Here is a 24,282-nt window from a genome sequence, read left to right on the forward strand (position 1 = left end):
GTGTCAAACTTGTGGCCTGCAGGCCAGATGTGTCATGCGCTGGCCATGCCCACCTACTTTAGCAAAGGGTGGAAAAATTGATATGTCACATGACGTGTCATTGGACGTTTGATACCCCTGTACACCATTCTTCTTGATCATTTCACAAGTATTCGATGATCAATTAGGAAGGGGAAAAGCCACATACAAAGTCAAATATATTGAAAAATATGTGCAGAATTATATGAGGGCATGAGGGCAAAACACAGATTGTAAGTGAAAGGTAGCATGTTATCTTGATCCTGACTTAACATGTGGGATCCCAGGAATTGTGCTTCCTAAATCACTGTTGAGTGTTATAGCTATGTTCATATTGTACAGTGAACACAAATTAGTCACATACATTTTAGTCTAGCATATTGACCAACTGGTTTGTGTTGTTAATTTATGGCTCATTGTATTGTGTAAGCCCTCTTCCCAAACTGGATAGCATTCATACTATGGTTAATCCATTCTTTATTCAATAAACCATTGTTAGGCAAGTATGACTCAATGTGTTGTGTAACTTCAGTTTCCATGTCATGCAACAGACAGCTTAATGGGAGAATACGTTTTTTATGAAACTGAGTGATGTTAGCATTCTAGCTAACATGCAGGAACATGGACTGCTAGTTTTGCAAAATGCTAGAGTTATGGGTTTGCAGACTAACATGCAGCTGAATTTTTTTTTAAAACCACAGCAGGTTATAAATCAACATTCATTCATTCAGCTACATTCATAAAAAGTTGGGATGGCTTCAAGATGATGACAATTGTGTCATGCCATCATCAAGAGTTAAGTGCTATTGTGCCTCATCATTACACAAAAAGAAGTTGCATCATTTGTGTTGTGACATCATTCCCACTTGCTCATGCATACAGTAGAGCTACCCAAATTATTTCATTCATACAATGGAAGTAATCATGTCAGGGAAAAACACAGTGCACAATACCCTGAATTTAACATAACCATGGACTTGTTTAATATTGTGAAACCCCAGTTCCATTGATTAGGTATTAGACCAGCACGCAACATTTTGTGAATAGTTTAAGCAGGTTTGGCGAACACAGCCTCAGAGCCGTGTATATCTCCCAGCTCTGCCCACCTTTAATTTAGCCACCATACTTTCCTAGCCTCTTATCATCCAAATCCAGAACACCACCTTTGAAAGGGAATCAAGGTAGGACATACGTAGCGCTGTTTTCTGCTCCGTTACATCGCGGAGGTCGATTCAAGCCTATTGTATGCGAGCAATAGCATCCCCCGCTCCGCCCCCTACCCATTTCAGGATGGACCGAGCCATTCAGAGCGCAGAATGGGGGACAAGGCGTAGGGAAAGGAAGAGAAAGCAAGCGAAAGGAGGAACAGTCTGTGAAAAATACAAAGGCGAGACGCGAGCTTTGCTTCTTGCTGCCTTCCGGGACATCCTGGAAAGCTGCTCATATAGAGGGAGCACCCTCCCCCTCCGGTCTTCAATCCCCCCCCCCCGCGTTAGCAAGAAGTGGGAAGGACGGAGCTCGGCGCCGCTTGTGGCTGCGGTGGCAGCAATTCGGCCGTGGGAGAGTTTTCATTCAATGTGCGGAGGAAGCCCGGGGGCGCGTGTAGCGCGTCGCCTTCGCAAAACCGCGCAATTTCTCTGTGGCCCCTTGGCCGCCGAAGCGTTGGCTCCCATGGCTTTCTCGGCAAGACCGCGTCTCCTCGCGTAGGGTTTACTATCTCGCAGGAGGCGGCCGAAGCAAGGCACCAGGTAAGTCTGGCTGTGCTCGGAACGAGGGAATGCGGCCGCCCAGTGGTTCTGGACGGGTGGTCGTGGCGGAAGGACACACAGACAGCAGAGCCTCCAGATCGGGAAGGGGGAACGCTCCCTTTGCCCCGAGCCTCGTCTCTCAGCTCCGCTGAGGCGGCGGCAGCAGCTCTGCCTTTTTCGCTCCTCTTCTCATCTCGGGTTATCTGCGACTGGAATGCCGGTGCTCGCTTCGTAGCGCTAGTTAGTACGCCTGAGCAAAGGCTGCCACTCCACCGCCGACTAACTAGCAGCTGGAGTCCGTTTTACAGGCGACAGCGGCCGGGGTTCGGTTTGCGCTATATATGCGCCGGTCACTACACCTGGGTTGTTGTTCCTCCTCCCTGCGATGGCAAGGGGGCGGGTTGTTTTGTTGATTTTTGTAGTAGCTTTGGGAGGGAGTCACTTGGATCGCGAGCGCAGAAGCAGGAGGGGGAAGTTTAACGTGCGCCTGCTCAGGAAACCGAGAACCGGGTTGGTACAGTATTGCAGAGAGAGAGGGAGAGGGAGGACGGGTTACTCGCTCTTTCATTATTGGCACGCGCGCATGAGTGTGTTTGTGTGTATCTCCTGTGTTTGTGTCTCTCTCGCTCTGTGTGTGTGTATCTTGGTGTAACGTTTCATTTTAGACTTGTAGAAATGGAAGCAATTCCGGGAGAATAGGAAGTTCGCCTTCGTTTAAGGCCGTTGCTCTACCTGCCAAGTGCTGTAGAGCCTCGGGGCTGCCTTTCCGCTTTAAAGAAAAGATGCGGTTTTGTACACTCTTGGGAATAATTGAATTCGAAGTCTATGGACATTTTTAGTCATCCAGGCCATGGTTGTCTCAAAAGTCCTTTTTTTCCACAAGTGGCCTCAGTGACTCTCTAAAAGAATGCAAATATCAAGCTGTCTGCAAGGTATATAAATCCTTCCATTCCCCACCATCCTGTCAGAGCTGAAGAAGCTTCTTGGAAGGGAAGCGAAACGTCTTCCAAGAAACACTTGCCTCCTAAAAAAAAGCACCTTTGGGTCATTGAATTCGAAGGAAGGCAGTTATATAGGCTCAGGAACGGAGATGGAGGCGCTTGAAACACGCATCTCCTTTACCCTAGAGCAAATGTCTTAACACCCCTGTGTGAAAACTATTCACTTTTAGGATGGATGTTAGCCTAGCTTTAATTAAAGCTTGGCTTTGGCTGTTTCATTGCAGTGTGGATACTGGAGCAATGTGTCTTTGTGGTGTTTGTGTTTGACAGGGTGAAAAGTAAATGTAGTGCGGGTGTTTACGCTGAAGAAAAAAAAATCTCTGTCTGACATTTTATCAGTGTGCTTATAACTGAAGTTTAGTAGCCTCCTTTTAACATAGATAAATACCCTTTCAAGTTTTACACTGCATATATATCAGAAGATGACTGCCGCTGGATATATTTATATTTTCTGTCTGGCAGGCAGGTACAGCTGTCTTTATATTTGGTGAACTCCAGTTAAGGAATTGGAATACCAGTGACAAATGTATGAAATTATATAAACATTTTGTTTTCTATTGTTAGCATGAATCTAAAATACTAATTCCAGCAAAAAAATTACCTGTGGTTCAGATATCAACCTGGTTTAACTTCTTGGTGAGGCTTTTGCAGCATGAGTATTACAATATTTCCTCTGTCATGTTCTAATGAAATGGTTAAAAAGAAGTTCGTAAACTTATGTTCATGCCATATCCTCAATACAGGGATAACAATAATTGTTTATTCTACAGGATTGGTAACATTTTGACCCTATCAGCTTTGATTATTAAATTGATGCTAAATAACAGTTCTGCCAAGAAATTGAAATTTGGGCTTGTCAATAGTTCCTCGTTAGTTGGAGGGAGGTTCGGAATTAAGAATTAAATCTTTATCCTGGGTTAATCCTTGTCTGCCTTTTATTGGTTTCTGTATTGCTACAAGATTGGGAGATTGTTGGATGGCAGCAATAGAGGTGAAATGTATTTTGGTCACAAGCTAAACATGAGTCAGCAGTATGAGTCTGCTACAAAAGCTGCAACTGTAGGTTATGTTAACAGAACAATAATTTTAAAAAATAAAGCTTTATTTTATGATGTTTTATAATCAGATATTAATCCATATGTAAACTTAAAACCAAGATATAAGGATATCATATCCAAATTGGAACAGAAACCTAGAAGCTATATGAAGATGTCAAAATAATGATTTTGGAATACTTAGTTTAGAAACCAGAAAATTAAGAATATAGCATAGCATAGGGTGTTCAAGTGTGTTATCACATAGAAGATGGCAGTAGGTTTTAAGTGTTTGATGCCAACACATCAATGGTGGCTCTAACTGACTTCCATTAAAGAGAATAGATTTTGAATGGGCTTGATTTTGAATTATAAACTAGCAAACCATATTTTAGTGAATAAAAATGTTAACGTTTAGAAAAATGGGATAATTGAGTAAAATCATGGTTAAATTATGGATGTGAATTCTGCAAAGCTTTTAAATGATTAGAACATTTAACCATCTAACTAAATGAGCATTGAAAATGATTGGAAGTTCTCATGGAAGGTATTCAAGCAGAAGCTGGACAGCCATCTGTATAATTCAATAGCTGATAAAAACATCCAGCAGACTTGTATGGGATAGTAAGGCATTTTGTTACAGCTGCAGTTCTCATTACCCAAATCTTTAATTTCACATTCCTCCATCTGTGTCTTCAACTTGTTGATGAAGAGAGAATTTTATGGTGATGGAATTCTTCATCTTAATTTATTCAGTGTAGATGCCACTCAGTTCCAATCACCTTTGAGTGGTGCATTGTACAAAAACCATAATCCAACAGCGGCCTCAACCACCTTTACCCAAGACCTGGGAAAACAGCTTTCTGGAATGCCACAGTGAGAACCATGGGGATATTGGGGAATCTCATTCAAGATGGCGGGCATCATGACAGTGAAGGTGTGCTTCGACGATCCTGATAGACTGCAGGACTTGGGGTGCGCCAACTCTGTTAGATTGAATCAGCCAGGTTGTCATGGGAGACAGATGGTCCCTCAAGTAACCAGGCCCTATGCCAGGCAGGGCTGTATAGATTATGATAAGCACCTTGAATAACACCTGGAAGCATTTTGTAAGCAGTGCAGTTTGTGAAGCAGAGATGTCATATGCCAATCAAGGTTCATGTTGCTGAATTCTGGACCAATTGAAGTCCAAGTGGTCTTCAAAGGCTAGCCTTGCAGAGCACATTGCAGTAGTTAATACATGTGGTGACTAGGACATGAGTGACTGCCCAATATTTTTGCTGCACTCCTTTTTGTAGCAAAAAAAAAACACCTTAACCATTGTGTGGCATTTGGCAAAGCAAAAGCCTATTTCCTGGGAAGAATAGAACAAGGTATAAAATGATCTGGGCAGAGATTGAACTCAGTTCTTCAAGATCCTTTCTTAATTTGTTTATATCATTTTATCTTTTTTACAATTACTTTTTAACATCCTATTGTTTTCCAGCTTTTTCATTGGTTTTGAGGAACATTGCTTGCTACAAGGCAAGTATTATCTGATCATCATTTAATTTCTGAAAATGTTATGAATAACCAGAAAACTTTTTATGAAATAGTTATCCCAAAATATTAACCCACATTGTCTGCTGTTTGTAATTTGTTCTGAGCCTCTGTTATCTGAAATAAGTTACAGCCATAGATTTTTCACATAGTAATTCAGCTAGGTGGTTATTCTATATGTAAAGAGTAGGCAGTGTTGAGGATTTCCTAATTTTTTGTTTTAAAGACATGCATTTTACTGGTAGGTTTGTTCTACACAGGTAGAGGGCAATGCAGATAATTTGGTCTCTTTTGATCCACTCCCTGAATGGTAAAATAGTTGGAAACACCTTTAGTGGGCTGCTTTGAAGCCTTCTCAAAAAAGCGTTCTGAACATTTCCGATGAGATAACTGAAGAAACAAAATTACTCATAGAATTATCTCCACAGCTGTAGTAAGTACCAAATTAGATATTAGAAGAGTAGTTTAAGATAAACAAAATCATCAGAGAAATCTGTTATAGTTTTTTATTCATGGAATGTGTAAAGTGTTCTGTTTTCCCAGAATAAACAGACAGCTCTTTCTTCAAGCTTTGGTAGCTTTGCCAAATCTGATAAATCTGTCATAATTTTACATAGATTTATGATTCCATTGAGACATACAATTATCATTGTGGCAAAGTTGTCAATTATTTTAGAAAAGTAGCTGATGAAGAGTTGTCTCAGTTTATAGCTGGAGAATAATGGGAGATACCGATATTTTTAAGAAAAGTAGAGCAACATCTTAATAAGCTAATATAAATCAAAATGTTTGTATTGCCTCACATCAATGACTCCTAATTTTATTATAATATTTGTTTTGTGTATGATGTTTTTAATTTAATACTTTTTCTTCTTTTTGAGAAGAGATTCCAGTGAGCCTTTAAGTTAAAATATGCAGGTAATCCTCCCTAAATGGACCATTTATTTAGCAACTGTTCAAAGTTACAACAGCTTTGAAAAGAGCGACTTACTATTGATCCTCACACTTACAACTATTGTAGCATCACCACGGTCATGTGATCAAAATTCAGGCAATTAGCAATTGGCATGTATATACAACTGTTGCACATTACCACTTGCGATCTTCCCAGCCAACTTCCAATAGGTCAGTTGGGGAAAGCTGAAATTGCTTGATGATTGCATGATTCACTTAACTGCAGTGGTTCTCTGAGCAACCATGGCAAAAAAGGTTATAAGATCAGTCAATCAATCAGAATAAGAATAGAGCTGGAAGGGATCTTCAAGGTCTTCTAGTCCAATCTGCTGGTTTTGCTCAAGTAGGAGACCCAATACCATTTCAGAAAAGTGACTTTCCAGTCTCTTCTTAAAATCCTCCAGTGATGAAGCACCCACAACTTCTGATGGCAAGCTTGTCCACTGGTTAATTGTTCTCACTGTTAGGAAGTTACTCCTTAATTCCAGGTTTCCTCTTTCCTTGATCCATTATTTCTTTCCTGCCCTCTGGTGCTTTGAAAAATAAGTTGACCTCTTCCTCTTTGTGGCACCCTCTCAAATAGTAAAATACTACTGTCATGTCCTCCTAGTTCTTCTTTTCTTTAGACTAGCCAAACCCCAAATTCTGCAAACATCATGTTTTTGTTTCAGCCTTTAGTTATCTTAGTTGCTCTTCTTTGCATTTTTTCCAAAGTGTCAACATCTATTTGTAATGTGGTGATCAAAATTGGATGCAGTATTCCAGGTGTGGCCTTACTAAGGCTAAATGCAATTCACAACTGCCTTATTGAGCAACAAAGATTCTTCTTCCAATTGTGATTGTAAGCCATTATCTATCTGGAGGTTCTTTCCAACATCATATGCCTAAGTATATGGAAATCTGTGGTAGAATTAGTATAAATATTTTGAGTGAGCCCTTCCCCCCCAACACTTGTACAATATTTAATTGGCACAAACTAGTTTCAAAACTCAGAGATTGCTAGCTGATTATGGAGTATAAGTTGTTTGTAAAATCTGTAATGTGAACTTTGTATTCCTTTTTTTCCCACATCCTGGCAAATTATTCTTAATCTTTCCTAAAGAAAACTCAAGTTTTAGATGCAGAAAAAAATATGTGCTTTTATCAAATATGATTACATCCAATGAATTCAACTTTGGATACATTATTTTGTTTTGATGTTAGTCTTTAGCTTTAAATAAAAAGCAATTTATAGCTTTGTTGGTCAATATTGCATGAATATCTGAAATTATTGAAGGGGTATTTTTAATAGGATGAGGAAAACAATATGTAAGGTTTAGACTCATCAAAATTTTCTGGCACAATGTTAAAAGTTATGTGGTGTGTAAATGCAACTCAGGTTCAAGATAGCAGGTGCCAAATGAATGCAGAGACAATGTAGATATTTTTAGCCTAAGATTTCACCCAATCTTCAAGTTGCGAAAAAATAGTTGAGTAGTTGCTCCTCCCAGCTCTCTAAACAACAAGGCCATTCCCAGTCTGTCTTTTGCCATGGGTGGTGCATAAAGGTATCTTGATTTGGCAGAGTGCAATATAAATGCTGCAATCTTACCTAAAGATAGCTGGAAAATAATTTTGCACTAAGAGTAATATCAATTAAGTCGAATTGTATAATGTATGTGTATTCAAATTGTTTATAGATTCTAAGATATCTTATTGCTAACAATTTTCATTGAATAACTAGATCACAAATAGAATATATTAGAAGTAAAGGTTATAATACACTTTTTAATATACTTTTTTCAGCAAAGCATTTTAATTCAATATTGTAAGCACATGACTAAAAAAGAGATTTTTCATTTTATTCTTTGTAATTCATATGTGGATTATGTTGCTTTTCAAAAATGTTGACTTTTCTTTTCCTGTAACTCAGAAATATCTAGGTCAAGAGATTTGATCTTATTAATAATGTATTGGCAGCTCTCCTAATTACTTGGTTTCACTAATTTTATTCAGAGAAAATGCCGGCTGCTCTTGTTATCTTCTTTTTCCTACTGGCTTCTTTGTGTTTCTAAATGTGTCTGATTTAGGGAGATTCTTATCTTACTTCAGTTAGCATCTTCCAAGACTGCATCCTTAAGGTTTTGTCACATCTAGAGTGTACAAGCTTGGAGAACTGCACATTTAAATGTTTGCTGTGCAATAGAAATATTTCCTAATACAATTTCATGGGAGCATTAATTATATTTATTCAGAATTCTAATTTTATTTGGTAACTTAATGTAACTCATATGCTTTGAAATGTGGCAATGTTTTGTGCTGTCAAGTCATACTCCTAGAAAGGCTCCCGCATAATTTTTTTTAATGAAATTGGTCCCTTTCCTCCAAGGCCTCTGCTTTCTATTAAAACTACTTTTTAAAATTTTTTAGCAAACATTGTTTCAGGTGAAATATACCCAGTGGCAGGATTAACATAAAGAGTATATAAATATTTTTGGCTTGTTTGTTTTTTGATGCAAAAGTTTGTTGAAAAAGTTGCTGGGTAAGGGAAATGTTTCTCAACTTAAGGTCAAAATGAGAAGACAAATCTAGAGAAGACTGGAACGAACAAAGCTGTGGCATCTGAAGCATCGATGACAATAAGAGTGACAATAAGATAGATTTGGAGGATTAACATCCATGTGTAGCTACAGCCATCTATCATATATAGGAGTTTCTATTTTTCTAGTAAAAGGAGGAAAATGAGCATTCAAGAAAAACTCCAGATAGGAAGCAAATACAAGAAATGCTTTCTACCCCAAAGCTCAAATTATATTAAAAATACATTGTCTGGGTTCATATATTGAATGTAGTATGTTTTAATAATGTTTGATTGATTGTATCCCAACAGATTGATATGAATATTTGTATGGATTTGTGTGTTAACCCTAAACCATGTAAAACCATAATGGATAAGATCACACAATAGCTAAACCAAAATAAAAGGAACCACATTATGGCTTAGTAAGATTTGTGTACCAGGTATAATTATCATTACTTTTTCTAGCCAAACAATGTATAACTCTGCACTTTTCTAAATGAAGAAATTCATTGTAAATTCTATAATCTAAGAAATAGTGTTGATATTGTCTGCCATATTACAAATGGGAAAGAAAAAAGGCTACTTAATATACAAGAAAACTTCATTTACCGTTATATTTTCCTGAATACTTTTATGTTGTACTCAGCCCCGAATGATCCTAATTTTTTTCAGTTTCATTCCTCAAAATATTCAACTAACATTGTGATAATAGTGGCAAGCACTTTAAAAATATCACAAACATTTTCCCTTGTTGTTTATTATTTATTAGTTGTGCTTGCTTGTTTATATCTTGCATATACCCATATACTTCTTTAGGTGTGATCATGTTTTTTTATAGGACGCGGTGACACAGAGGCTTAATGACACTGGAACTGCACTTCAGTGGTTCAAGCCTGGCTCCGCAAGATGGGGTGAACTCCCGCCACTTGCTCTCAGGCTCCTGTCCACCAAACAATTCAGAAGTGTGTAATATTGCAAGTAGATAAATGAGTACCACTTTGCATTTGTGTGTGCAGAAAGCAGAAGCCAGCCCTGGACCAGGCCAGACTTAAGAAAACATGAGGTGAAGCGAGACCAACAGAGGAGCCTGGAAGAGTCATTCACCTGAGTGCTGCTAGTCAGCTGGTATAAGCTAGTTCACCCCCCTGCAGTGAACCAAATATAAGCATACAAATGCTGAACAGAACTTCAGCACTTCCTTCAAAACTAGCGATTTAGGTTGTTAGGAGTGTTGTAAATTTCCTGGACATTGCCATAGGTTAAATAAATAAATAAATAAATAAATAAATAAATAATAAATAAATAAATAAATAAATAAATAAATAAATAAATAAATAAATAAATAATAATAAATAAATAAATAAATAAATAAATAATAAATAATAAATAAATAAATAAATAAATAATAAATAATAAATAATAAATAATAAATAATAAATAAATAAATAAATAAATAAATAAATAAATAAATAAATAAATAAATAATGCTAAATATACATTGGCCACCTAATGAGAAGGAAGGACTCACTGGAGAAGAGCCTAAAGCTGGGAAAGATTGAGGGCAAAAGAAGAAGGGAACGACAGAGAATGAGGTGACTGGATGGAGTCACTGAAGCAATCATTGTGAGCTTAAATGGACTTCAGAGGATGGTAGAGGACAGGAAGGCCTGGAGGAATGTTGTCACAATGGGTTGGACATGACCTCACGACTAACAACAAAATATACAAAAAAGGGTTTAGTTGAGTTGCTATTTCATTTGTCAGTCCAAGTCAAAATTAAACAGGTTGTGCAACATTAAATAATATCAAACAAAATCATATTGGAAATTCATAGAATGAAATATTTATAACCTGACAGTGCACTAAGAATGGTAGTTATTGGTTCCAGTTCTAAACACTTTGTCAATGTTACTCATGGTCTCTCCCAACCCTTCTGTCATGTTGCGTGTTATACTATAATCTATGAACTATGTAGTTCAGTATATCATCCATAGTACTTTGAATAAGCTTCAGCTGATCAACTGAACTTTAGATTGCACGTTGTTTCTGTGTGAGAAAAAAATATAATTTGATATAGTTTTACTATATACAGGTAATCTTCAATTTACAACCACAATTGAGCCCAAATTTCTGTTGCTAGATGAGTGAGTTGTTAAGAAAGATTTGCGCCATTTTTTTGCCACAGTTGTGAAGCAAATGCTGTTAAGTGAATCGTGGTCATTAAGCCAATCTGGTTTCCCCTATTGACTTTCCTTGTTGGAAGCTGACTGGAAAATTGTAAATGATGATCATATGATTCCAGGATAGTGCAACTATCATAAATGCACGCCAGTTGCCAAGTGCCTGAATTCTGATCACAAGATAGTGGAGATGCTGCAACAGTCATAAGTGTGAAAACCAGCCATAAGTTACTAGCGTTGTAACTTCAGTCACTAAATGAATGGATATAAGTCTACTTGTATAGTAACTTTTATTAAATATTTTTTCCACAATATAGAAACAGATAAGAGTAATAGATAATAGTAATAGAAAATAATAAATCATTTCCAGTCTTTTTATAAGAAATTATAAGTACATTTGTAGTTTACCATCTCTCTCTGAGCTTACATTAAAGTTTCATTCTTTATCTGTTGTTTCTATAAATCAAATCCATTAAAAATGAATTGATGTTTTCTGGGCTTTTTGTGGCAAAAAAATCCCTTAGTTTTCCAGCATTTTGATTTAACATTTTTTTCAGTTTCATTGCCTGTACCTGTAGACTCTTACCATTCCATGACTTAGAATAAAAGATCTTGTCTGTGTTCATATTTCAGATTTTTATAAATACCAATTTGTCATTTTAACTAAAAGTAAATTATTAAAAGGCATAAATCTAAGCAAGTTATAGTTTACTTCATCAGATGCACCAAGAAAGGTTATGCATTTTAACAAAATATATTAGTCTGAAATAGCAATAGCACTTAGACTTATATACCACAATGCTGTACAGCCCTCTCTAAGCGGTTTACAGAATCAGCACATTGCCCCCAACAATCTGGGTCTCCATTTTACCGACCTCTGAAGGATAGAATGCTGAATCAATCTTGAGCTGGTGAGAATCAAACTGCCGAAAGCTGGCAATCAGCAGAATTAGCCTGCAATACTGTATTTTAACCACAGCCACCATGGCTTTCGGTGCTTCAGTACTTTTGGATTACCATAAATTAGCATGACTCTTTCATAATTTGACATTTGTATGTGCGTGCATCAGTGGTGGGTTTCAAAAATTTTTAGAACCTCTTCTGTAAGTGTAGTCTGCTTTGTGGGAGTGGCTTAATAATAATAATAAATTTGAATTTATTAGCCGCTCCCTTTCCAGGCAGGACTCGGGGCGGCGTACAATGGGGCATATAGAACATAAAACATGTGTACAAACACATAAACATACATATATACAAAGACACACATGCACGGAGGAGGTAACAAATTACAACATTTAGACAGTTAAAAATCACCATTAAAATACCCCAATTGTAAAAAACCCAATGTACAATTAAAATTTAAAAAGACAGTCAGGAGGAGTGAGAAAAATTACGGTTGAGCCAGGCCAGATAATTGAAAGAGGTGGGTCTTCAGCTGTACACGGAAGGAGCGGAGATCGGAAGTAATCCTGATGTCACGTGGGAGGTCATTCCACAGGGCTGGGCCCATCACAGAGAAGGCTCTGCTCCTGGGTGTCGGCCCCCGACACTGTTTGGCGGACGGCACCCGGAGAAGTCCCTCTCTGTGTGAGCGAATTGGTCGTAGGGATGTGTGGGGCAGGATGCGATCCTGCATGTAACTAGGCCCTGTGCCATGAAGCGCTTTAAAGATCATAATCAAAACCTTGAAACGCACTCGGTAGACCACAGGAAGCCAGTGCAGCTCGCGCAGGAGAGGTGTTACAGGGGAGTATCTAGTCCTCCCCATAATCACCCGCGCGGCCGCGTTCTGGACCAACTGTAGTCTCCGAGTGCATCTCAAGGGAAGCCCCATGTAGAGAGCATTGCAGTAGTCCAGGCGAGACGTCACTAGCGCATGGGTGACTGTGCGTAGGGCATCCCGGTCCAATAAGGGGCGCAATTGGCGCATCAGGCGGACCTGATGGAACGCCCCCCTTGCCACGGCTGTTACATGGTCATCCATGGATAGCCGGGCATCTAGGAGGACGCCCAAATTGCGCACCTGTTCCATGGGGGCTAGTTGCACGCCCCCGATGGCCAGAGATGGAAGCACCTGCTTGAACCGGGAGGCCGGAAGCCATAGCCACTCCGTCTTGGAAGGGTTGAGTTTTAGTCGGTTGCCATCCATCCAGACCCGTACGGCCTCCAAACACCGGGACATCATTTCGACGGCCTCATTGGGGTGGTTCGGGGTGGAAATGTATAGCTGAGTATCATCAGCATACAGATGATATCCCACCCCAAAACCACGGATGATCTCGCCCAGCGGTTTCATGTATGTGTTGAACAGGAGAGGCGAGAGCACCGATCCCTGTGGCACTCCACATGTGAGTGGCCTCCGGGTCGATCTCTGCTCCCCTGCCAACACACGTTGCGTCCGGTCAGAGAGGTAGGAGCCAAACCACCGTAAAATGGTGCCCCTGACTCCCAACCCCTCTAGCCGGTGCAACAGGATACCATGGTCGATGGTATCGAACGCCGCCGAGAGATCTAATAGGACCAGGATAGAGGAACAACCCCTATCTCTGGCCCTCCAGAGATCATCAACCAATGCGACCAAGGCCGTCTCCGTGCTGTGCCCGGGTCGGAAGCCGGACTGGCGCGGGTCTAGATAATCATTTTCCTCCAGGTGACGTGGGAACTGCTGTACCACCACACTCTCTACAACCTTCGCTAAGAAAGGAAGGTTGGAGACTGGACGATAATTGACTAGGTCCGTTGGGTCCAGGGAAGGCTTCTTGAGCAGGGGCCTCACCACCGCCTCTTTCAAGGCGGCCGGTAGAGACCCCTCACCCAACGAGGCGTTCACTAGGCCCAGGAACCAGTCGCGTGTAACCTCCCAGGATGCCAGTACAAGCCAGGAGGGACACGGGTCCAATAAACATGTGGTGGGTCGCAGACGTCCACGCAACCTGTCCAAATCCTCGATGGCAACCGAGTCAAACTCCTCCCAAAGCAGTCCCTCAAGACTCGCCACGGGGGTCTCTACTGAACCACTGAAAGTGGCCCATCCCATCCGGATTTGAGTGACTTTGTCCTGTAGATATTTCCCAAACTCCTCTGCTCTGCCCTGTAAAGGGGCTTCCCGCGGTCTCTCAAACAAGAGGGAGCGAGTCACCCGAAACAGGGCAGCAGGGCGGTTATCTGCGGACGCAATAAGAGCGGCGCAATGTTGACGTTTGGCCGCTCTTAATGCCACGAGGTACGTCCTCAAATAGGCTCGTGCCTGTGCTCGGTCAAATTCGGAACGGGAGGATCTCCAACGACTCTCTAGGCGTCTCTTGTGGCGTTTCATCACCCTTAGCTCCTCGGTAAACCAAGGGGCCAGGGTGGTTCGTCGCCGCAGGAGAGGGCGCAAAGGCGCCACCCGGTCTAGGGCCCTGGTAGTCGCACTATTCCATGCGTCTACCAGGTCCTCCACTCGGGGGCGGGTCAGGTCCACAGGAGGTGGCCCAAGCTCCGTCTGGAACCTATCTGGTTCCATCAGGCGCTTGGGGCGGAACCATCTAATACCTTCCAGTTCCGCCTCCTCGCGGCGGGGGGTAGCACCAGGGAAGTCCAGCCGGAGAAGTGAGTGATCCGACCATGACAGGGGAATAATGGCTGGATCCCCTATTCCCAGATCACTCATCCACTGGCCAGAGACAAAGACAAGGTCCAGCGTGTGGCCTCCCTCGTGAGTAGGGCCCTGAATTAACTGGGTCAGGTCCATGGCTGTCATGGAAGCCATGAACTCCCGAACCCCCTCAGACGCTTCTCCCATCGACGGCAGATTAAAATCCCCCATCACTAAAAGTTTGGGGGTCTCAACCGCCACCGATGAGATCAGCTCAAGGAGTTCAGGCAGGGCCGCTGACGTATAGCGAGGAGCCAGGTATACTATCAGCAGGCCCAACTGCCTCCCTGGGCCCCATCTCACGACAAGGGACTCACACCCGGATGTCTGTGGCACGGTGAACTCTCTCGGCTCTAAGTCTTCCCGGATAATCACTGCTACCCCGCCGCCCCTTCCCTGGGCCCGAGGCTGGTGAAATGCTCGATAACCTGGCGGGCACATTTCCACGAGGGGTAGACCTCCCTCGTGGCCCAACCAGGTCTCGGTTATTCCTGCGAGGTCCGGCTCCCCCTCCAAAATTAGATCGTGGATGAGGGGGACCTTATTGACAACGGACCTCGCGTTGCATAACAGCAGTCTCAGGCCTTGGGTTGGCAGGCTTGCTGGCCATGTGACCAAGTGGGAGTGGCTTGGCAGTCATATGACCAAGTGGGAGTGGCCAACTTGTAAAATGGGGTGAAACTCACTTAACAACCCTCTTGCTTGGCAACCAAAATGTTGGCTCAGAAACTCTGGCATTTGAAGCACGCAAGTCTTAAAGCTGTCAAGTTGCAAGACCCTTGCACCCCTAACTTTTTAGAAAAAAAAGCCCCAGGGATGTTCAAACTTGACAGCTTTAAGACTTTAAGGCTTAGATAGAACTCTTAGAGGCAGGCGGGATGATTGGTGAGCCAGCCAATCAGTGAGCGGCGGGCGGGGCAAGCATGGTGCAGACAGGCGGGTGAGGGAGCTGGAACCAGTTCTAAACGGCACGGTATTGTAGAACCTCTTCTATAGAAGAGGTTAGAACTGGCAGGAACCCACCCCTGGTGTGTATGGACATGAATTTTAAATGAATGCTAGAAAGTCTTAGTGGTCATCCTAATTTTGATAACAAATTTTGATACTATATTTATTTTTGACCCACTTTTTTGAGTAGATAATGACAAACTTATAGTCCCTTTAGAGAGGTACCACAAATATATCAATGTATGACAATGTAACGGTCTGGGCAATTTGTACCCAATGGTTACTTTTCATTATTCATGTGTCTCTTAAAAGTACATTTTTGGAGCCTATAATTCACTTTATATGTCCTTCCATCATTTTTGTTTGCATGACTACCATTTAGGTTTTTTACGTCCTTATACTCAAGGAACTCATTGAAATTTTAGATATGACATTATAAACAAATAATTCTTATAATAAACTATAGAGGAGTGAGCTGTTTCTATTGCACTGATTATAGAAATGGTATACAATGAAATGAATCAAAATAGTCACAAAGAAATGAACTTATTTGTGTCCTGCAATCTACCCAAGTTAATTCATATTTATGTCTTTATTCAGTTGCATATGTGTGTAGTCAGATGTGGTTATGGTCTCTTCGTATGCATGAATATTTTGTTTATTTTTTTACTTTATTAAAAATTAATTATAGCAATCTTGAAAAACTCAAGAAAATTATAGCTCTGTTTAGGATCGTATTCTGCTTAACCTTAATGTGTTCCGTGAGATTTGTAATAAGACTAATTAATTGAATGTTCATGTTTTCTAAATTCTCTTCCAGTATTCCGAAAATCATATTTGTATGTGATGTTGTATGTGGTTATAAGTCCTATTTAATTCTATTTAGGAATTGTGAAACCTTTTTCTTATTTTTAATAGTTTTCACAAAGGGAGATCTACAAGTGATTGATGTCCATATCGTTGGTTTTTCAAATGATTCCTGTATATGCATAGTCTTGAATCTTCCCTCTCCCCCCTCTACCTGTTATAAAAAGTAATTTTTAATTTATTGTGGCAGGCATTGAAATGCCCATTCTGTTTAAAAGAACACACTAGTATATTAAAGACAGGCATGTTCCTCTCCACATTATTTTGCCCAGTGGTTTCCACATCTTGCTGGCTCTTCTTTCTCATTTTCATCCAACCCACCTATTTTGTAGAAAATGAATTGAACAATTTATTTCACCGATCGGTAGAATATAAATACCTACCTTGGACACTGACAAAATGCCAGTTTCAAGTCCAGATAGGTTGTTCAATGTTAGAAAAGTAGGGCAATTCAAGGTTCTGAATTCAGAACGCTCCCAAAGATACGTATAATTCTTTGATGTCAGCAGTATCAATGAAATGGCTGTGAAATGGAATTTTGGAGCCCAAGACTGTTTTTAAAGTCCTATCATTTAATTATATTAAATTTATATATTTAATTTATGTCCCACCTTTATTATTTTTATAAACATGTCTAGGCAGCAAACATATCTAATTCTCCCATTTCTCCTATTTTCCCCACCACAATAACAATAACCCTGTGTGTTTGGCTGAGGGAGAGTAGCTGGCCCAAGGTCACCCAACTAGGTAAGGCTGAACTTGAACTCAGTCTTCCAGTTTGTAACCTGGTGCCTTTAACCACTAGACCAAATTTATACAGTTTTAATTACTTGCTAATGATAAAACTTCCAGTTATATATCAGTGTCCTTTGAGTACTGGATATTCACACTGTTCATCAGTATTTTCTTTCTCTTGCCAAAAGTTGTAAAATAGCACTAGACATGTTTTTAGAGCCTCTGCAATACATGGGAGAATGATGGAAAAACTTTCTCTGCTTGCCATTGTAGAACTTCCTTACAAAAAATCTGTTTCACATTAAGTGAAATTATAGAAGGCCCAAGCATGTTCCAAGAAAGCTAGATGTCAAATACACACTCTTAAGTAAGAACTAGAAAAATACTAAACATTGTATAATAGCTACAATATGACTCAACATGTGCACTTCTATTGTAGAAATGGCACAGCTACATATCATAATATTTTAAGAGTAACAGGAGTGATGGCTTGCAATATGAAGTTTATAAAGGCTTGAAGGCTATTAGGTTGGTGATACATCAAATTATAACTGATTAGCAGCAGCGTCATACTGTATGCATGGCAAAATACTTTCTTAAAAATAATAGTTCATGTTTAGGTGTGTTTATTTTAAATAACAGAACAACATGGTTGGAAGGGATCTTGGAGTTCTTTTAGTCCAACCCCTTGCTCAAACAGGAAACCCTATAACAGTGATGGCGAAACTTTTTTGGCTCGCGTGCCACAAGTGGGGGGAGCGCAGGGGGGTTGAGTGTGGGCATGCCACACCCATAATGCAATGCGCGACACCCTCCCAGTGCGCATGCACGCACAATGTGCGACCCCCCCATTTTTACATTTTTTTTGCCCTCCCCAGACTCCAGGGGCTTTATAGGAGCCTGGGGAGGGCGAAAAGAGCCTCCTCCGGCCCCCCGGAGGCCCTCCAGAGGCTTCAGGGACTGTCCGGAGGCTTCCCTGAAGCCTTCGGAGTGCTTAAAACCACCCTCCGAGCAAACCGGAAGTGACTTCCGGTTTGCTCGGAGGGTGGTTTTAAGCGTTCCGAAGGCTTCAGGGACGGTCCCTGAAGCCTCCGGGGGGGGGCGGGAGAGACTCTTTTCGCCCTCCCCAGGCTCCTATAAAGCCTTTGGAGCCTGGGGAAGGCGAAAAATAGCTTTTAAAAAGGTGAACTCAGCTGGCCAGCGCGCGCATGCACGCTGGCCAGCTGACAGGGCAGTGCCTTGCTTGCCCTGACAAATGGCTCCGCGTGCCACTTGCCAATCTTTATATGTTTTAGTCTCCAGTCCCCTAATCATCTTTGTTGCTCTTCTCTTCACTCTAGAGCAGTGTTTCTCAAAGTGGTCCGTACCACCCCCTTGGGGGGCGTTAAAGAAGTGCAAGGGGGCGGTAGGAAGTTCCGCCTTACATGGGGGCGTTGAACGTACAGAAGGGGGCATTGAACAAATTCTATTTATTACTTGTTATGCCGGACTCACACAGCAGTCATTGCGCGCGGCACGTGGGCAAACCTGCAACACCGATCGTTGCTGTTGGAAACATGGCTTTCATACGAGCGAATGTGCACTTCCTTAGTCAGTCTTGGGTCTAACATTGCGTCCCCAGTAGCGCAAGGAATAGAAAATTCAATAAAATCCCATAGAATGCTGATCAAATTTCTATGATATCCTATTCAAATTTCTATGGCTGTGCTACTGGGGGTCTAGTGTTTGCCGCGCGCAGTGTGAGTCAGCCTCCTTTCACTGCGCCAGGAATGGATGCTTCCCCAGTAGCACAAGGAATAGAAATTTCAATAGAATCTCATAGAAAGGTGATCAAATTTCTACGGTATTCTATTTAAATTTCTATGGCTGTGCTGTTGGGGTTGCTGGGTCTTCTTCCTTAGAGTTTAGGCGTCCTTGGCACATCTGACGAGCGAAAATGCCAGTTTCAGATACGTCCTTCCCTTCTGTCTGAACAGCCAATCACGTTACAGATCGTCATTTGTGTGTCAGACGTCGGAGATGCCCAGTAATTACTACCATAGAGTTATGAATAGAATTTCATCAAATTTCTGTGGTATTCTATTGATATTTCTATGAATATTTTTTTACTGGGATTTTTCAGAAATTTGAGTCATATACCCGGTGGAAAAAAGTCATAGAGTTATGAATAGATTTCCATAGAAATATTGTAAAATTCTATTGATAACTCTATGGCTTTTTCCACCGGGATGATGATGTTGTTAATTGACGGATTTTCAAATTAATTGTACTATCAGCCATCCTAAGATAAGGTGAGTGTTTGACCACCTCTATGGTCGTTCTAACCGTTAGAACTATTGTTATTGATATAGAATTTAAATAAATATTTCGTATAAGTCGATGTACAAGATTACAACATCCGTGCTTCAATATCTTGTTATAAATTAATAGAGTTCAGTCATAAAGCTGGCCTATTGTTTCTGGGGCTCGTAACATAAAAGCTAAGCTGCTTGCAAACTAGGATATAGCAAGCACTTGCAAACATTCCTGTAACATAAAACGTCTTTTCTTGCAACTGCTTGCATAGCCACACGCAAACGTAAAAAATGCAACCACTTGCTTTTGGCAATGTAACATAAACCTCCAATCCGCTTGCAAAGCCGTTCGCAAATTTGCATGCAGCTGGAGGCGCTTGCAAAGTCACCTTTCTATGATTCATCGATGAGAATGAAGAAAAAGCCATAGAGTTATCAATGGAATTTCCTAATACTTCTATGACATCATGTTCATAGATCTACCGGTGAAAAATTTATTTACACGTAATACATTTTGCAATTTAATACATTTTGTATATTATACAATTAAATAATCTTTAGGGGGCGGTGGCAAATCAAATTGTGTCTTAAGGGGGCGATGGTTAAAAAAAGTTTGAGAAACACTGCTCTAGAGTGTCAACATTTTTTTTATATTGTGGCGACCAAAACTGCATGCAGTATTCCAAGCGTGGTCTTACCAAGGCATAATAAAGTGGTACTAACATTTAACATGATCTTGACTTGATTCCTCTGATAAGGCAGCCTAGGACTGTGTTGGCTTTTTTGGCAACTTCAGCCCACTGCTGGCTCATATTTAATTGTCCATTAGGACTCCAAGATCCCTCTTACATTTACTGCTATTGAGCCAGATACCACCTATTTTACTTCTTCATATCCTTTTTCTTGCCTACCTATAAAATCTTACTTTTGTCATCCTTGAAATTCAAGTCTGTCATGTTGTATCTTGAACCTATCTTCTGGGGTATTAGTTATTCCTGCTAGCTTGGTGTCAGTTGCAAATTTGGTGAGTTTTGCTTCTGTCCTCTCATCTAAATCCTTAATGAATATTTTGAATAATACTAGGCCTAAGACAAAGCCTTGGAGTACCCCATTGCATACTTCCCTTCAAGTGTAGTTGTTCAGTCAATTACGAAACCATCTGGTGATGATGCTATTTATCCCATATTTTTCTTTCATATCATGTAGTAGGTTGTGGTCTAGTTTATGAAATGCCTTACTAAAGTCCAAGTAAATTATATACACAGAGCATTTCTGTGGTCCACTAATTTTGTATCATTGTCAAAGAATGTAATAAGATTTGTCTGGCACAATCTGTTTTTGACAAACCCATATTGACTTATGGTTATGACTTTGTTTGCCTCAAAGTGCTTGTAAATTCGGTGCTTATCTTTTCCATAATTTGCTAGAATTTTTCAAAATGTTAATGTGGTGATTATGTCATTCATGGCTTTGAATGAGCTACATCATACCAAATATGAAAAAATAAAAGATTTGCCTCAATAGAGCACAGTTCTATATCCATGTAGTTTTCTTGACAACATAATTGGTTTGCTGTTGTCCTCTTTTGAGATGTTTTATTGAATTTTCAGTCTAAACTATAGCCTTGAGATTTTCTGGTGATCTCCCATTTATATGCATATCAGATGAGATGTAGCAAACTTTTTTAAAAGCAGTGGAAGCATTTGCTAGCATTTGCTTTAGTGGAATATGTACCGTATTTTTATTCCAACTCAGTTAGTGAAACAAGAGCTCAGACCAAGAAAAAAATGATGAAGCTACACAGCTATATCAAACAATAAAAACAGCACTAAGGGCATATCTATCTTGATCTCCAACAACAGGAGCATATTTCCCCTTCATTCATTACTTTCAAGCAGGTTCCCTTGAAATGGAGATAGAAAAATGTGTGTATACTATATGATAGATTAGCGAGCCAATTGGGTATAGTGATTAACACATCATTCTTGAATCTAGAAAATGTGAGTTCTAATTTACTACAGAACATTTCTTTTTGCAAACACATTTATCTAACAATTTTTTTTTGTTTGTCGTCTTATATTGTAAGTGTATTCTTAGCAGTATTCTTATTATTATGCCAGACTACAAGGACTTTTTTCCAACTAGATGCAGGGCTATGACCTCCCCCCCCCCTTTTTTTTTTTGTGAAATTATTTCGTCCCTTCAGCCCCCAATAATCATACTTTCTACTGTAGGTCAGTTGCAGTGCAAAAGGTATTTGCATCTTTTGGGAACAGGCAGTCATGCTTCAATCAGAAAGCTACAGATCCCTTTAGTTTCTAGTCACAGTTACTATTATCATAATATTCTATTTTTAATCATCAGTATGTTGATTCTGTTTAGTTTTCAAAATAGCTGTATTGGAAGCCTTTCATTAACTTTCTGTTCAAGTGTCATTAAGGGTGAGGAATGGGTTAGAAAGTTTTCTGTAGATCTGAATAAATGTGGAGGCTCTTTCTGATAACTCAGTTCAGCCTGTCCTACATTAGCCTTGGCTTGTTTTGAGAATTTTATACTGTATATTTTCATGAGTATTGGAATGCATGCAGGAGAGAAAAAGATCACTAAACGTCAGTGAAACAAATGATAGCTAAAGCAAACAGAAATGACTATCCCAATAGAAATTAAGGGCAATGGGCTTATCAAAAATCAAGCATTCTTGAGTTTCCAGAGTTAAAAATGGAATGTAGCACATACCAAATGGCAAGACCACTAATGCTAAAAAGAATAACATATTACATTTGATGGACAAGTGATTTCAATAGTTGTTTGAAATCTATATTGATTTTGTCTTTTTTTAAAATAAATTTATTGACATTTTAAAAAAATTGTAGAGAAAAGAAGTGGTTTCTGATCTTCTTAAAACAGTTATAGATTTAAGGACTCTACATTAATTTTCCAATCTAGCCTCTCCCTCCCTTGCTTCCCCCATTTATATACACTTTCGTGTGTGTGTTTTCCAGTGGGAGAGAGGGAGTGGTCACGTGTGGGTATTCTCAAAGCCTGATTGGTCCAAAGACTGAGAGTAAACTTCTTAAATACTCCTGCCTTCCCTTCTAACCCAGTTTCCTCTCAGTCTCTTGGTCCAAGGACTGCTGAGAATCATAGGTAGGAATATTGTTAGGTCAATCTGATATTTATTTGGTCTTAATTGGGCATTTTTAAACTCCCTAAATTCTAAATTTGCAGCTGCGGCCCTAAGGGACAGCCATCTGCCACGGGAGGGCAGGGAGTGCCCTGTGGGGCATTTATCCTTTCCCCCGCGGGCCAGGAGCCTCAGCCCGACCCCCGGGGTTGCGGGGGTGCCAGCTCCAGACTCAGCTGCAGGAGAGGCATCCTCCCTCGCGCAGATTAGCTTAAAGGAGGTTTTGGCGCCACGAGGAGCGCACGGGCCGAATGCGGAGCCGCCGCTAGATCGGGCAGTTTTCTCCACGCGTTTCGCCGACCATTTGCCTGGCGAGGGGGCTCATTGGGGGAGAGTGTGCCTGTGGGCCGCGTGGCCTCCCCCGGCAGCTAAGAAAGCGGTGTGGGCGCTGAGAGACCTGGCAGAGCCGCGCGCACACGCTCAGGCCCAGCTTTCTCACCCGCGCTGACTCCGGCGGCCATTTTATCTGCTGCCACATGCGCGAGGCATTTCTTCAGTGAAGGATACAGAGGCCACGCCCAGCAGGAGGCCAGGCTGGCGGATGGCTTCTCCCGGCCTTCCTTCGCACGAACCAAGGTCCCAGGTCCCAGTGGGGCCTACAGAGGCCTTCATTCCTTCCTCCTTCGCAGGACACATGAGTGGGGCAATGGAGGAGGGATCGGAACTTCCCCAGGGCCAAGTAGTGGGCCTGGAAGAGGTTGAGAGGGGCCCAGGACAAGGTTTTGAATCAGGGGCTCCCACATCTAGGCCTTTCGCGGCCCAGCGGCCCTCTAGGCCCTCCACAAGGGAGGAGTCCAGGAGGCACAAGGCCCTTGAAAGGACTTTTGCATGGGCAGAAAGGCAGGCCAAGGCAGCAGGGCCTGCACCCAGAGACAGATCCCGGTCTCCTATCAGGCCCATTTCGGCACACTCCTCGCCCAGGGGGTTCAGTTCTTCTTTCCCCTCGGCCTTGCCCGCCAGGTCTCGCGGCTACTCCAGGCGGAAGGGGTCTCCCTCTCCCTCCCCCTCAGTTTCTCCAGGTCTGGCTGGACAGGGTTCTGTGGATCCCTTGGAGGGGACGTCCAGGAGACCTTGTTCTTCATGCAGGTTTTCCCCTCAGGGCCTAGATCCCCGGTTGGTGATATGGAAGACTTGGAGCGTCTCTCTGAGAGTATTAAAAGGCTTATTTCTGCAGCCATTTCGCGTGGCATAGCCCAACGGGATAGGAGCTCCCACTCCTCCAGACCAGGGGTTTGGGCCGTGCCCAGTACAGAGCGTCCTCTCCATCCTTGGTTAGCGAAGCCTCAGTCACAGGAGAGGAGAATCTCCAGGACATGGGGTTTTCGGAGGATGAGGATGCAGCCCCTCCAGAGGCCCCCTCTACTTTGGGTTTCTTTGCCCCTGCCCTGTTCAAGACCCTTCTGAACAAGGCTAGGAAGACTACCAAGGTTGGGACTGGGGACCCCTCGGTGCCCCCACCTAGGGATCCTGACATGGCCATGTTCTCAAACACAGCCACGAACAAGGAGGAGATTCCAACCCCTCCTTTGTTTATGGAAGTCCTGACAACCAGTGGGCTCGTCCCTCTAACTTCTCAAACCCTG

The 24,282-nt window shown here is 41.5% G+C and overlaps 1 protein-coding gene across 5 annotated transcripts in view; it reads left to right on the top strand.

Moving 5' to 3' along the window:
* The first annotated feature begins 1,091 nt into the window (after positions 1-1,091).
* Positions 1,092-24,282, top strand: part of FAM110B (family with sequence similarity 110 member B) — a 90,227-nt gene continuing 67,036 nt past the window's right edge. For 2 of the 5 annotated variants that reach the window (XM_081951725.1, XM_081951722.1), the window contains exon 1: positions 1,364-1,766. The gene's annotated coding sequence lies outside the window, so the exon portion shown is untranslated. Of the gene's footprint in view, positions 1,200-1,363; positions 1,767-1,812; positions 2,277-2,366; positions 2,699-24,282 lie in introns of those variants that run through there. The other 3 variants (XM_081951726.1, XM_081951724.1, XM_081951723.1) reach the window with 3 other exon arrangements.

This window comes from Natrix helvetica (assembly GCF_964273705.1).
Source record: "Natrix helvetica genome assembly, chromosome: 4".
Lineage (NCBI taxonomy): Eukaryota > Metazoa > Chordata > Lepidosauria > Squamata > Natricidae > Natrix > Natrix helvetica.